The following is a 13,520-nucleotide window of genomic DNA, read 5'->3' on the forward strand; positions in this document are numbered from 1 at the left end:
TTATTTATCTCCTATATACTTTCTTTGTATCTTACGTACAAAAAATAACACAAAAAAGCTAAAAAGCTAAAAATCAAATGATTATCATACAGACTCTAATGATCAAAGCTAAAAATCAAGTGATTATCATACAAACTCTATTGATCAAATCAACAATTTCCTATTATTTTCTAATCTTTACACATTCATGGTAACGAACAAATCGAATTTGTACAGTTACTGAATCTTTTTTTGAACAAACGATATTATTTACATTAAAGGAAGGGGGTGGGCTTAACCTCACAATGGGCTAGTAATAGTGCGATTCAAATTCGCCTTTGACGAGAATCTAATCTAAGACATCTCACTTACAGGTGAAGAGGAATGCCACTAAACTGTAGTACTAGGTGGTCAATTATTGAAATCTTAAATAGCGAACTTGCATCATCTAAGAAATCCTAGCTAGTTAAATTGCAATTACTTCATTCAAACATACAATTAATGTCTTCTTTATAACAAAAAAGGTTCCAAAACTCTTTTTTTTTTTCCAAACATGTATTTACATATATTTTCAAGCAATTGATAGGAAATATTTTAACTGTAAAATCAAGTCTCTGTGCATTCCTCATATTAAACTTACATGCAAATAGAAATGCATATGTCCATATGCTTCCACATGCTGCGTATTCAGAAAAAACAGGCATTTATATAAAAAAAAGATCTGGTAGTGTTGTCTATCAGCTGCTAAATTAAATAGTAAATGAATTCCTTTTGTCCTGCATTCAAGAGCGTCCAACAATATTGGAGTATAAATAACAGTGACACCATAGAACGATGTGGCCAATTTTGTTGGTTTCTTGGAAAGATAATATAAGATGCTCTTATCGCAAATTTTGTTTCTTAATTAGCAAGGGTTGACATATATATCCAGGGAAGCTATCCCTTCGATTTTAGCATGTAAATTCTGATAATATTGCTCCACGAAAAAAAGGAAAAAGATAATACTGCACCGCCAACTATTACTTTGTGAAACAGCAAGAAATGGAAGAATCAATCTCTAATATTTCTAGAAATACCATTCAGTACATGCTCAAGAAGTTTAGTTCGTAAATAACTGAAAATGAGAGTTTCCCCCTTAAAATTTATTTTCTCTCACATAAACCCATCCTCTTTATTTTTTCAGACTTAAAACCCATGTACTAGAGTCCAACTAGGCAAATTTCCTTAAAAAGCTTGGTATGTCAGTTTTTATAATTCTCGTGTTCCTAAAATACCCTCATAGAGTGTAACATGGGTTAGGTTTGACTTATGATTAATAATAAATTTTGCATTTTATTGTTTTCAATGCAATTAAATGTCAATTAACCTATTATTTGATTAGGCTTTCTTTTCTCAATTTTTTTTTACCAAAAATTGTTTTATTGTGAAACTAACTTACCTTATTAGCATGCTGACACACCCCAACTTAGATCAAGGCGTGCTGGTCGTCACGTTGCCAGCACAGCTCAATTCGAAGTCCTAGTGGATATTCCAGGTTAGGATGTGTCACATGCAATATATAATATAAATAAAAATATTATGGTGTTTTACGTTGTAACATGGACAAATAATTTTTGTCAAAAAATTATGCAAAATAATGGTTGCATTTTTTTTCTTTTCATAGGAAATAATTTTCCTACCACTATGTTAATACCTACTTAGAATAGAAATACCATAAAAATAATTTACCTACCCCATAGGCGTGATATTGTAAAGAAAAAATGTATATGGTTACTTTGGATATTATAAGTAATAATATGATAGTATTATTTGTATAGGTAAATTAATAAGTAGATTGGTGAATTAGTATGTGTGAACACGAAAGTTCCTTGAAACAAGAAACAAGAATAACGTGTACAAAATAATATTTTGGTGCTTAATGATTTTGGGGTTACGATCTCTCTCAAATTTGGTCCTCTGATTCGATCTCCGTAAGATGTAGATTTGTTGATCCAAGGGCCGTCGAGGCTTGATCTTGGATGAACGGTTGTAAGTTTCTTCAAGGGCCTTCGTGGCTTTGATCTTGAAGGTTGATGGAAGTTTCTTCAAGGGCCTTCAGGGCTTGATCTTGAATGTTGATGGATGAGCGGATCTTCAAGGGCTTTTGGGCTTGATCTTGAAGAACGGTTGGTTTTCTTCAAGGGCCGTCGAGGCTTGATCTTGAATGACCAGTTGGTTTTCTTCAAGGGCTTTTGGGCTTGATCTTGAAGAATAGATGTGTGGATTTGTTTGTTGATCCAAGGGGCCGTCGGGGCTTGATCTAAGGATGAACAGTTGATGAATGGATCTTCAAAGGGCGTTGGGCTTGATCTTGAAGAATGGGTGTATGAGTTTGTTGAGGTCGTTGATCCAAAGGGCCGTTGGGGCTTGATCTTAGGATGAACGGATGATGAATGATGAACGCTTTCTTCAAGGGCCGTTGGGGCTTGATCTTGAATAATGGTTGTGTGGATTTCTTCAAGGGCTTTTGGGCTTGATCTTGAAGGTTGATGGATGAGCGGATCTTCAAGGGCTTTTGGGCTTAATCTTGAAGAACGATTGGATGTGTGGATTTGTTTGTGCTGTTGATCCAAAGGACCGTTGGGGCTTGAGCTTAGGATGAACGGATGAACACTTTCTTCAAGGGCCGTCGGGGCTTGATCTTGAAAGAGGATTTAACGAAGAACGAAGAGAGCTTTCTTGATCCTTCGGAATTCTTGGGAATTTGGATGGTTGGAAGCTTTGGAGTTTCAAAGCTTCAAGGATTTGGGGAATTCCTCTTCTAATTTTGGAGTAGAGAAATGTATTTGTGAATTCCTTGATGCTTGATACCTTGATGGAGAAGCCTATTTATAGGCTTTGAGAATGAATCACCACCACAAAAATATTTTTTTCTTTCCAAGCACCATTGCCTAATTTTCCCACTTAATGCAATATTGAAATTGAAGTGGTGTAACTTATGGCCTAATTTCCCACTTAATACCATTTTAAACTTGAAGTGGTCTAACTTATGGCCTTATTTCCCACTTAACACCATTTTAAACTTGAAATGTGTATAACTTATGGCCTAATTTCCCACTTAACACCATTTTAAACTTGAAATGTGTATGCTTTGTCATTGCCCAAATGAGAAAAACTTGCTTTGATCCGTAATGGATTGAAGTGTGCTTGCCTTGTCATTGCCCAACATGAGAAGAAAAACTTGTTTTGATCCTCAATGGATTGAAATGTACTTGCCTTGTCATTGCCCAAAATGAGAAGAAAAACTTGTTTAATCCTTCAAGGGTATTTCTTCCTATTTTGTTGATCACACGCCATGTGTACAATTTGTACAACACGTGGCGTATGCCATGTATGCATTGACACGTCAAAACTTTAATGCATTGGTGAACATTTGTTTTACTAAAATTTCGATGTCTACAAATGCCCCCACTTCAAGGCGCGTCATAGACATGTGCTTGACACATGTAGAAGATGCGTTTTGAAGTCCCTTAATGTAGATGTCAACCCAAGGGCCGTCGAGGCTTGATCTTGAATTGGGCTGGAAATTTCTTCAAGGGCCATTGAGGCTTGATCTTGAGTTCGACTGGAAGATTTTCTGGTTTCCTCCAATCGTTGATTTTCCATAGGCTTAGTCTTGAACTAGGCTGGAGGATTCTTTTGGTCTCCCCCGAAGGCCTGAACTTACTCCTTTTATCTGGAGTTGAATTTGATTCAAGGGTGGTGAACACTTGATTTTGAATCGGACTTGTGATTTCTTCAAGGGCCATCGAGGCTTGATCTTGAGTGAAAATAGGACCATGAGCGGTTTCAGGATTCAGACACATGGCAGGCAAGCACGAGGTGGAGGTGATGACCTGTTTCTTTGTTCAATCTTTCCAATTCATATTGAAGAGGGTTAGAGGATGACTCAGCATATGCAGTTGCATTTGCTGACGATCCACAAGATTGATGTTTCATTGTTACTCGTCTTAGCTGTTCTCCAAGCAGATGTGGTCTCTTTTCTGGAAGTGTATCAACCGTTGAAGATGACTACTCGAGAGCAACGCTAGGTAAGCAACCAGGGAATAGATTCCAGGTAGTTGGTTCCAGATCGGAAAACTGACTCCAAGTGCCGGCTGATTGCTCTCTTTCACTTTGCCATGCGAGTAAGAACAAGGACAAAGGAAAGGACATGGAGAAAGCATGATATGAGATACTTTTGCTTTTGAAGAAGTAGCGAACGAATCAACACATATATTTGTTGTGCTTGTCTCCACATGCTTCGATGTATCATTTTTCACTTGCTTTACTTGCTCCCCTTGCAGAAGTGGTATTTCCTTATGCAGGTTTTGTTGGAAATGTGCCCTAAAACCAATCATATGATGATACTTTATGGACATTTCACATGTTAAACTAATCTAGTTTAATATTAAGGGCAAACATTATTGTTTGAGCCGTCTCATATAAATGTTATATGCTTAAACGATAAGTCCAAGGAATATGTGATTGGGAGAATGCGATCTAAAGAAGTTAGATTCATGAGACCATTCTTTCGTAGACACATCCTAAACGTTCCTGATCATAGGATTGCCAATTGGGCATTGACAGTCTGTTAAGATCAGTATGTGCTGTGTCTTCTCTCAGGGAGAGTGACTAGTCTCGAGTCATTGGTGTGAGTGACACCAAGACAAGCATGTAGGTGCTCAATAGAGAATGAGTTCACTGAACACGATCAACGAGGAGTTCTCATATTCATGTCACATGAAAACTCATGGTTGGGATAATGCAAAGTAGTCATTTGACCTGAGGCATCACAGCTGTCTTGTGGTTAGGTACTTGATCTTTGATTATGTCAAAGTCACTCTATCAGGGTGTCCACGGCATCGTCGGGGTTAAGCCACTTAGCCATGGAGGCAAGTGAATGCGCAATAAGGGATCTCTAACCTTCAAACTGTTTGAGGGAGAATACTCTATGATATGATTTAGAATCTCTGGCCAGAGTATGAATGAGATGTTGGAATGCGTTCCAGATCACATTCAAAGTAATCATATAAGTACAAGATTCACATTGGATAGTAGACATGAATAAACTATCAAACCAAACAATGTGGTCAAGAGTATTGTATTAGAGAAAGACCGTATTGCATTTGTAATCCTAAAACTGAATAGGTTCTCCACCTCTTCTGATTAGCTTGGGTAACCATGACATGCTGCTAGGCGTCAACCATGGTTTGTGGAAGCCCTAAACGTGTATAAACACTAAAGGGAGAATTGAAAGTAAGTTTCAATTCACAATCGATTTGAAAGAGTTTGAATCGCCCACTGCCTCGCTAAAAGGAACCTAATGGATCGTACACCGTGTAAGGTAGAGATTGAAGATTCAACGGAGATGAGTAAGAATAATTAAATGGTTTAATTATTTATGGCAAGGATTAATTAATATGTTAATTAATCAAACGAATAAGTTCGTTAAAAGACCTCGGGATAGTTTTGGTCATTAAGGCCCAATGGGCTTCGAACGTCAAGTCCATTGACTTAAGTTGTGTGACAACTTAATGAATAATGATTCACAAAGGCCCAAATAGCCCAATAAATCCATATGGCCGGCCATGTTAGAGAAGGAGTGGGTTTTGACTTATTTACAAGTTTGCCACTCAAATGAATTAAGGTATAAGTGTGACTTAATAGCCAAAATTCATTAAGGGTTATTTTTGGGGAAAGGATGAGAACACAAGCTCTCCTTTCTCTCTAAAATTTCGGCCACCCTTGAGGAAAACATCTAGCAATCTTACTTCCTCAAGGTCACTCATTTCTTCTTCATTATGCCTTGGTGTGGAGACTTAGAGGTTCTCAATTTTGGGAACTTGGAGAAACCTTTTCATCCATCCAAATCCATGGATCTAAGATGCAAGGAATGAAGGCCCTCTCTTTGGGTGATTAGCCTTTGCTTATGCAAAGAGGAATCTACAAAGGTATTGATTTCTCAACTCACTTTGTTTTGAGTTGAGTCTTGGTTCACCTATCTACTAGGCTTTGAAGTTCATGGGTTAAGTTTTGTTTTTGAGTGCATATAAACATGATTCCGCCTTTTAATTGTTAATTGCATGTTGTTGATGTTGCTCAAATGAACTTGTTTTTCACAAATCTTCCTTCAGGTTTGGCATCTTCTTTTGTAGTATTTGTCATCTGATACAGGAGTGGAATGCAAACCTTGCATTTGAATAGACCATCACTTCTTGGTGGCAGCGCAAGTTTGAGTAGAGGTTCCGACATATTGTTTTCTCTGTCCTTGTCTTGGCAGGTGAGAACAAGGGCAAAGGAAAAGACAGGGAAAAAGCGTGATATGAGATACCTTTGCTTTCGCCCTTGATGATATGAGATACTTTTGCTTTTGAAGAAGCAGCGAACGAATCAGCACATATATTTGTTGTGCTTGTCTCCACATGTTTCGATCTACCGTTTCCTCCTGCCTCATCTGTACTCCAGGCATCTGGTATCTTCTTTGGGGGTACATCAATAGTTGAAGATGAGTACTTGAGAGCAGGGCTGGGAGTGCGCCCTCAGAGGTGAGGAAGAGTTGGGCATTTTTTTTTTTTTTTTTTTGCAGGTCTGCCTTGCCATAAAAGATGAAGGTTGACATATATAGGGATTTCCCAATAGCAAGTAGTGGTACTGTTCCTTTACCATTGTCGACAATTGTTAGGTAATTGAACAGTAAGATTCACGCGTTCTCAACTTTGTCAGAAATCTTTGACAAAGTTGCCCGTGATTTCTGCAAAGCTGGGGTTGCATATGAAGGGTGATGACAAATTTGGAAGAGCCCAGCTTTTGAAATTCAGAGAGCGATGACTCTTCGATCCTTGAATAAGCGGCCCAGCTTTTGAGGTTCGGAGGGTGTTACCTCTTTGATTTCTGAACAAATGCTTCTTCGATTTTTGAGCAAGCGTCTCTTCGATTTCTGAATGGCAAACAGTAGTGCGGATGCGGCTTTGTCAGAGATCTTTTGACAAAGTTGAACGCGTTTTCTGAAAAGCCGAGAAAGTGTCGCCTAACTTACGTCTTTTATCTGGCTTTTGAGATTTTGAAGAGTGGTGTCTCTTCCATTTTTGAATCGGTGGTCGTGTCGCCTCTCCTCTTTATAGAGATATCGATTACCTCCAACATGCACATCTTGAAGGTTGCTCATTCCTGAAAATCATCTCCGGTGTATTTTGTTTTAACAGCCCCTTGAGATTTTTCTCCATCCGACCCTTCTCTTTTAACACCTTTGAAAAATGGCCAACCCATCTAACATTTGCTTAGATTTGAGTCTCAGCAGTGCGCCGCGTCAGGGTAAGGTATGGTGCCCGTCTTTTTTATCTTCTAATGGCCCTCTTATAGGTGAAGACTCCGTGATGACGGATGCAACAACAGCTACGATAGTAGCTAGGAACCTCCTTACTCCCAAAGATAGTAGGCTGCTTTCAGGACGGTCCGATGAGTTGGCCGTTCAAGAGTCCCTCGCTCTCAGTGTTCAGTGTGCGGGCTCTGTGTCCAACATGGGCCAACGCCTGCTTGCTCGATCCCGTCAAGTGGAATCATTGATGGCAGATGTGGAAAATCTTAAGCAAGAGATCAAACAGCTTAAGTACGAGAATAGAAGTTTGCATGTGCTTGCAAATAACTATTCGACGGGCATGAAGAGGAAGCTTGATGAGCTGCAAGAATCTGAAGGTCGAATTCAAAGTGACCGTCAAAGGCTTGCGACTTATCTCCAGAGGCACCTTTTTCCTGGGTCATCTAGCGTTCCACCCAGTATTGAGGCCTCGAATGCTCTATCTTCAATGCCTCCCGCTCCGATGCCTTCTGCTCCGATGCCTTCTGCTCTGATGCCTTCCGCTTCTAGAGTTTTGCCACGTAGTGGGTCTTCACGTGAACAACCTTTGTGAAGGCTCCATCTTTTTTTTTTTTTTTTTTTTTTTTTTGATGATGTAATAAAATTGACTTTCTTTAATGAAACATTTATTTATTTATTTTGATGTGACTGTACTTGAAGTTTTGAAGTTTCAAGTTGCCTACGTACTCTTCCAAAGAAGGGATCAAGTCATAACGTAGTTCAAATGAGTGATGGTTTTGATGATGATTTTGCCGTACACAGTTTATGCTCTTGCGGGCCAGGAGCGTTTGGTGCCGTTTGCAGTTTCAGCTCGTGCAGGCAAAGAGCGTTTGGTGCCGTTTGCAGTTTCAGCTCGTGCAGGCAAGGAACGTTTGGTGCCGTTTGCAGTTTCAGCTCGTGCAGGCAAGGAGCGTTTGGTTGTCACCTTTTAGGCTCGTGCGAACGAGGAGCTTTGGTTGTTGTTGTGGATTTGTCAAGCGGTCTGGGAGAGGCGTTCCTCGCAATCTTCATAGGAAAGAGCCTTGACCGAGTAATTGAAGAAGTCTTCTGGGAAGAGGTCGCACATTGTGATGGGGATGGACGATCTTTGTGTCGAAATTTCATTATCTCCAAGACTTTCACATTGTTCTGGAGGTTGACAAGAGCTGTTTTGCCCCCTTTTCGACTGATAAACTTGTGGACAAGATGGTTGCTGCTTGTCCAATTTCTTCGAAATGATCTTTGAAAGGCATTCCTCACAATCTTCATAGCAAGGAGCCTTGATCGAGAAATTGAATAAGTCTTCGAGGAAGAAAAGATCCCGCATGAACGATCTTTGTGTTGAAATTTTCTTATCTTCAACATTTTCACATTGCTTTGGAGGTTGGCGAAAGCTGCTTTCCCCCATTTCTGATTGGTGCACTTGTGGAGAAGACATATGTTTCTCGTGCAGTTTCTTCGAAGCGACATGAGTCCATCCTTCAATTTCACTTGACTTGGAGCATGCCCCCAACAGTCGAGGTGAAGACTTTGAGTCGAAAGAGCCAGAAATGACATCTTTCTTAGGGATTTCATCTTCAGTGCCGTCCTCTTGGGTTTGTTGGCATGAAGATTTGCCAGTGTGAACGATGATGCACCTCCTTACCTTCAGTGGTCCTTTTGTGTCGACCTCTAGGATTGCTTGGCGCTTCATCCTTGAAGGAATCAAGCTTCGAACGTCGCCTTTTTCTGCTAACCCATCGAACTTTTCTTCCTTTGGTGTTGTCTTCCTCTTTCCAAAAGGCTTCTCATTATCTTTAAATCTTTCCGAAGCTGATCGTCGCAGAGGAGAGATAGCTGTGTTGCTTTGTTTCTTAGGCTTTAACAACCTTTCAAAAACAGAGCTTTGGGATGTTGGCGCGCTAAGCCTCTTAAAGACAGAGGTTCGGCCTTGACTACCAATGCGATTAAGCGCTGAAATTATGGAGCTTGAATGGCTCATCCTATCGAAGACCGACGTCCGAGGGGCGGGTTTAGGCTCTTTTTGGTCTTGTTCAATGCTCACGCTGATGTGTTGAGCGCTAGCTTTCTTCACTTTGCTTGAAATCTTCACGGGTGCATTTGGTGTGAAGCCAAGTCCGGCTTTGTTGTTGTCAACTCCGTAACCATGCTCCTTCAACTTCTTTTGAGTTTTGGTGAGGTTACATTCTTTGTCATTGACGGTGTTTGAAACCTTCTTTCCAAGATTTGAAGAGGAAGCAAAGTCATGCCTAGCCTTTGACATGGGTTCGTAAGCATTTGGGTTAAAGCCTTCTTCGGTCTTCTTAGTTGGAAGAGAGCTTGGTTTCATTTTGACGCCATGCTGTGCCTCCAGACGGTTGATGAGTCCGGCGGTTTGCAAGTTTTTCTCCTCTGCAGTCCGTGTGAGCTTTGCGATTGCTTCATTCATCTGAGCTAGCTGCTCCTCGATTGAAGTTACTCCAGTGGTCATGACTTGCATGGTTGTACTGCCGCTCGAATCAGTGTCGGAGAGTAGGGACTCTGAGTATTTCCTCAGGCTTTCCCCTCTTGATGCCCTTAGCGAGGCTAGGGTGATCACAGGCTCGTGCCTCAGGTGCTCTTGTTCCTTTGACAGAGTTAATGCAGGGGTGGAAGCCGCGGCAAAAAGAGCTCTTGCCTTACTTCGGGTTATGGTGCCCGAAATATCACCACTTGTGGCGATGATGTTCTTGTTCTTTGCTTTGATTGCAGGAACAGCTTGATCCTTTCTTGATGCCATTTGCATTTTTCGATGATTTGAGGATAGAGATGAGAGGTAGAGATGTCCCACTGGGCGTGCCAAATTTGTGAACACGAAAGTTCCTTGAAACAAGAAACAAGAATAACGTGTACAAAATAATATTTTGGTGCTTAATTTGGTCTCTCAAATTTGGTCCTCTGATTCGATCTCCGTAAGATGTAGATTTGTTGATCCAAGGGTCGTCGAGGCTTGATCTTGGATGAACGGTTGTAAGTTTCTTCAAGGGCCTTCGTGGCTTTGATCTTGAAGGTTGATGGAAGTTTCTTCAAGGGCCTTCAGGGCTTGATCTTGAATGTTGATGGATGAGCGGATCTTCAAGGGCTTTTGGGCTTGATCTTGAAGAACGGTTGGTTTTCTTCAAGGGCCGTCGAGGCTTGATCTTGAATGAACAGTTGGTTTTCTTCAAGGGCTTTTGGGCTTGATCTTGAAGAATAGATGTGTGGATTTGTTTGTTGATCCAAGGGGCCGTCGGGGCTTGATCTAAGGATGAACAGTTGATGAATGGATCTTCAAGGGGCGTTGGGCTTGATCTTGAAGAATGGGTGTATGGGTTTGTTGAGGTCGTTGATCCAAAGGGCTGTTGGGGCTTGATCTTAGGATGAACGGATGATGAATGATGAACGCTTTCTTCAAGGGCCGTTGGGGCTTGATCTTGAATAATGGTTGTGTGGATTTCTTCAAGGGCTTTTGGGCTTGATCTTGAAGGTTGATGGATGAGCGGATCTTCAAGGGCTTTTGGGCTTAATCTTGAAGAACGATTGGATGTGTGGATTTGTTTGTGCTGTTGATCCAAAGGGCCGTTGGGGCTTGAGCTTAGGATGAACGGATGAACACTTTCTTCAAGGGCCGTCGGGGCTTGATCTTGAAAGAGGATTTAACGAAGAACGAAGAGAGCTTTCTTGATCCTTCGGAATTCTTGGGAATTTGGATGGTTGGAAGCTTTGGAGTTTCAAAGCTTCAAGGATTTGGGGAATTCCTCTTCTAATTTTGGAGTAGAGAAATGTATTTGTGAATTCCTTGATGCTTGATACCTTGATGGAGAAGCCTATTTATAGGCTTTGAGAATGAATCACCACCACAAAAATATTTTTTTCTTTCCAAGCACCATTGCCTAATTTTCCCACTTAATGCAATATTGAAATTGAAGTGGTGTAACTTATGACCTAATTTCCCACTTAATACCATTTTAAACTTGAAGTGGTCTAACTTATGGCCTTATTTCCCACTTAACACCATTTTAAACTTGAAATGTGTATAACTTATGGCCTAATTTCCCACTTAACACCATTTTAAACTTGAAATGTGTATAACTTATGGCCTAATTTCCCACTTAACACCATTTTAAACTTGAAATGTGTATGCTTTGTCATTGCCCAAATGAGAAAAACTTGCTTTGATCCGTAATGGATTGAAGTGTGCTTGCCTTGTCATTGCCCAACATGAGAAGAAAAACTTGTTTTGATCCTCAATGGATTGAAATGTACTTGCCTTGTCATTGCCCAAAATGAGAAGAAAAACTTGTTTAATCCTTCAAGGGTATTTCTTCCTATTTTGTTGAGTCACACGCCATGTGTACAATTTGTACAACACGTGGCGTATGCCATGTATGCCTTGACACGTCAAAACTTTAATGCATTGGTGAACATTTGTTTTACTGAAATTTCGATATCTACAGTATGTACGACAAAAATGCAGATAAATTAGCTTGTAACAAAAGAATGTAGGTAAATTAGTGATTTTTTTTTTAAATATAGTTAAATAGTTTGTATCAAAAGAATGTACGTCAATTAGTTTCTTTGTAAATTAGTGAATTTTTAAAATATAGGTAAATAGTTTGTAATATGTGGTTTTAAAACAGGAGCTCATTGCTCATTGCTAGTATAATTGAAGGTGAGTAGTAATAGTATTTATTGACATATTTAGTGTTGCAGTCATATTTAGAATAGGAATGTGATTGTGTAAATCCTAGAGAATATGGGAATGTATCTTATATTCCTATTAGAAGTAGATTACCTATTAAATGTTGTAATCCTAAAGGGAAAGGTTTTACCTATCCTACTACTATAAATAAAGGCACAATGGGGTGAATCAAACACACCTTACAATTAAATCAATCTCTATTCTCTCTCAATATTGTCGAACCCCTCTCTCTCTCTAAACCCTAGATCGTTCAATCAAATAAGCCTACAACACGTTAGCAGCACACTCTTGCCAGAAGTTGAGGAATTGAAGCATCGTTGGAGGAGGCTATCATCCACCAAATTCAAAGGCTTATTCGTTTTCTACTAATCAAGTACGCTTAAAATAAAAGAAGATATTTGAAATGTCCACGAAGCATGAAAACATTCCCCACGATGCATAAACCCCTCTATGTTTATATTTTCCTTTCGATATATATATATATATTGTATATATTCATATATTTGTCAATATATATATTTGTTTCATGCATCGCACAATTAAATTGTTATGTGGAATTTGTGAGTCAAAATATATAAAATAAATTAGAAGCATATTTAGAGTTTCCTAAACCCTAAGGGATTTTGAAAACTATATGGGAATGGGATATGGTGCGGCATACCACCGCACCATCACTATGGACACAACACCAGGCCACGACCTGGATTTCAACTCGGCAGGGCCTGAAGCACCAGGCCACGACCCCAATCTCATAACCTTGTAACTCTTTAACTCAAAATCAAAATTTATACTCCATATTTCTTTTGTATGATAATTTTGCCTCTATGTCATGTTTCGGGCCCCGAAACGTTTTGTTTAGTTCAATAATCCCAAACTGAATCGACTTTAATTTATATATATAGGCACACACAAAGTGTGTAAGAAATTTTTTTTATTTTTGTTTTTGAAATAGAAGGGAAGAGGAAGAGAGTGATAGAGAATGTGGGAGTGAGAAGTTTTTTTGATTTTTTTATTTTTTTTAATTAAAGATATGTTAGAATTACATGTAGGTGAGGCTTTGGAAAAAAAACAAAAAAAAAAAATTTGGTTGTGTGAAATTACATTTATGCCCCTTATTTCTTATTCATGTTTGAGAATATGACAGCCGTTGGATGAATTTAAATCCATTCTTGACTTCCCTCTCTCCCTCTCACTCCATGTCCTCCATCTTCGAAACCCCTTGTAAGGCCATGACCTCTTCAACTCCACAACCAGATTGGAAACCCTGACGGGTCCAATCGTTCATTTCAATTCTAGTTGAAATAAGGGTATGATTGATGTTTTCCCTTGTGTAATTGCGTTTAATTCCTCATTTTTGAAATTAGGGTTCTTAAATTTTTGAATTAGGCTTTTTGATTTTGGGTTATGTATTTGGGGCATCTATTGGAATTATGGCTTCAACCCCACAGCTGATCGGCAAAAAAAAACCTCATTTAGTTCCTGACCCGG

Source organism: the organism of the source record quoted next, unplaced genomic scaffold, assembly GCF_019419815.1.
Source record: "Pyrus x bretschneideri cultivar Hongxiangsu unplaced genomic scaffold, Pyrus_bretschneideri_v1 Contig7, whole genome shotgun sequence".
NCBI lineage: Eukaryota > Viridiplantae > Streptophyta > Magnoliopsida > Rosales > Rosaceae > Pyrus > Pyrus x bretschneideri.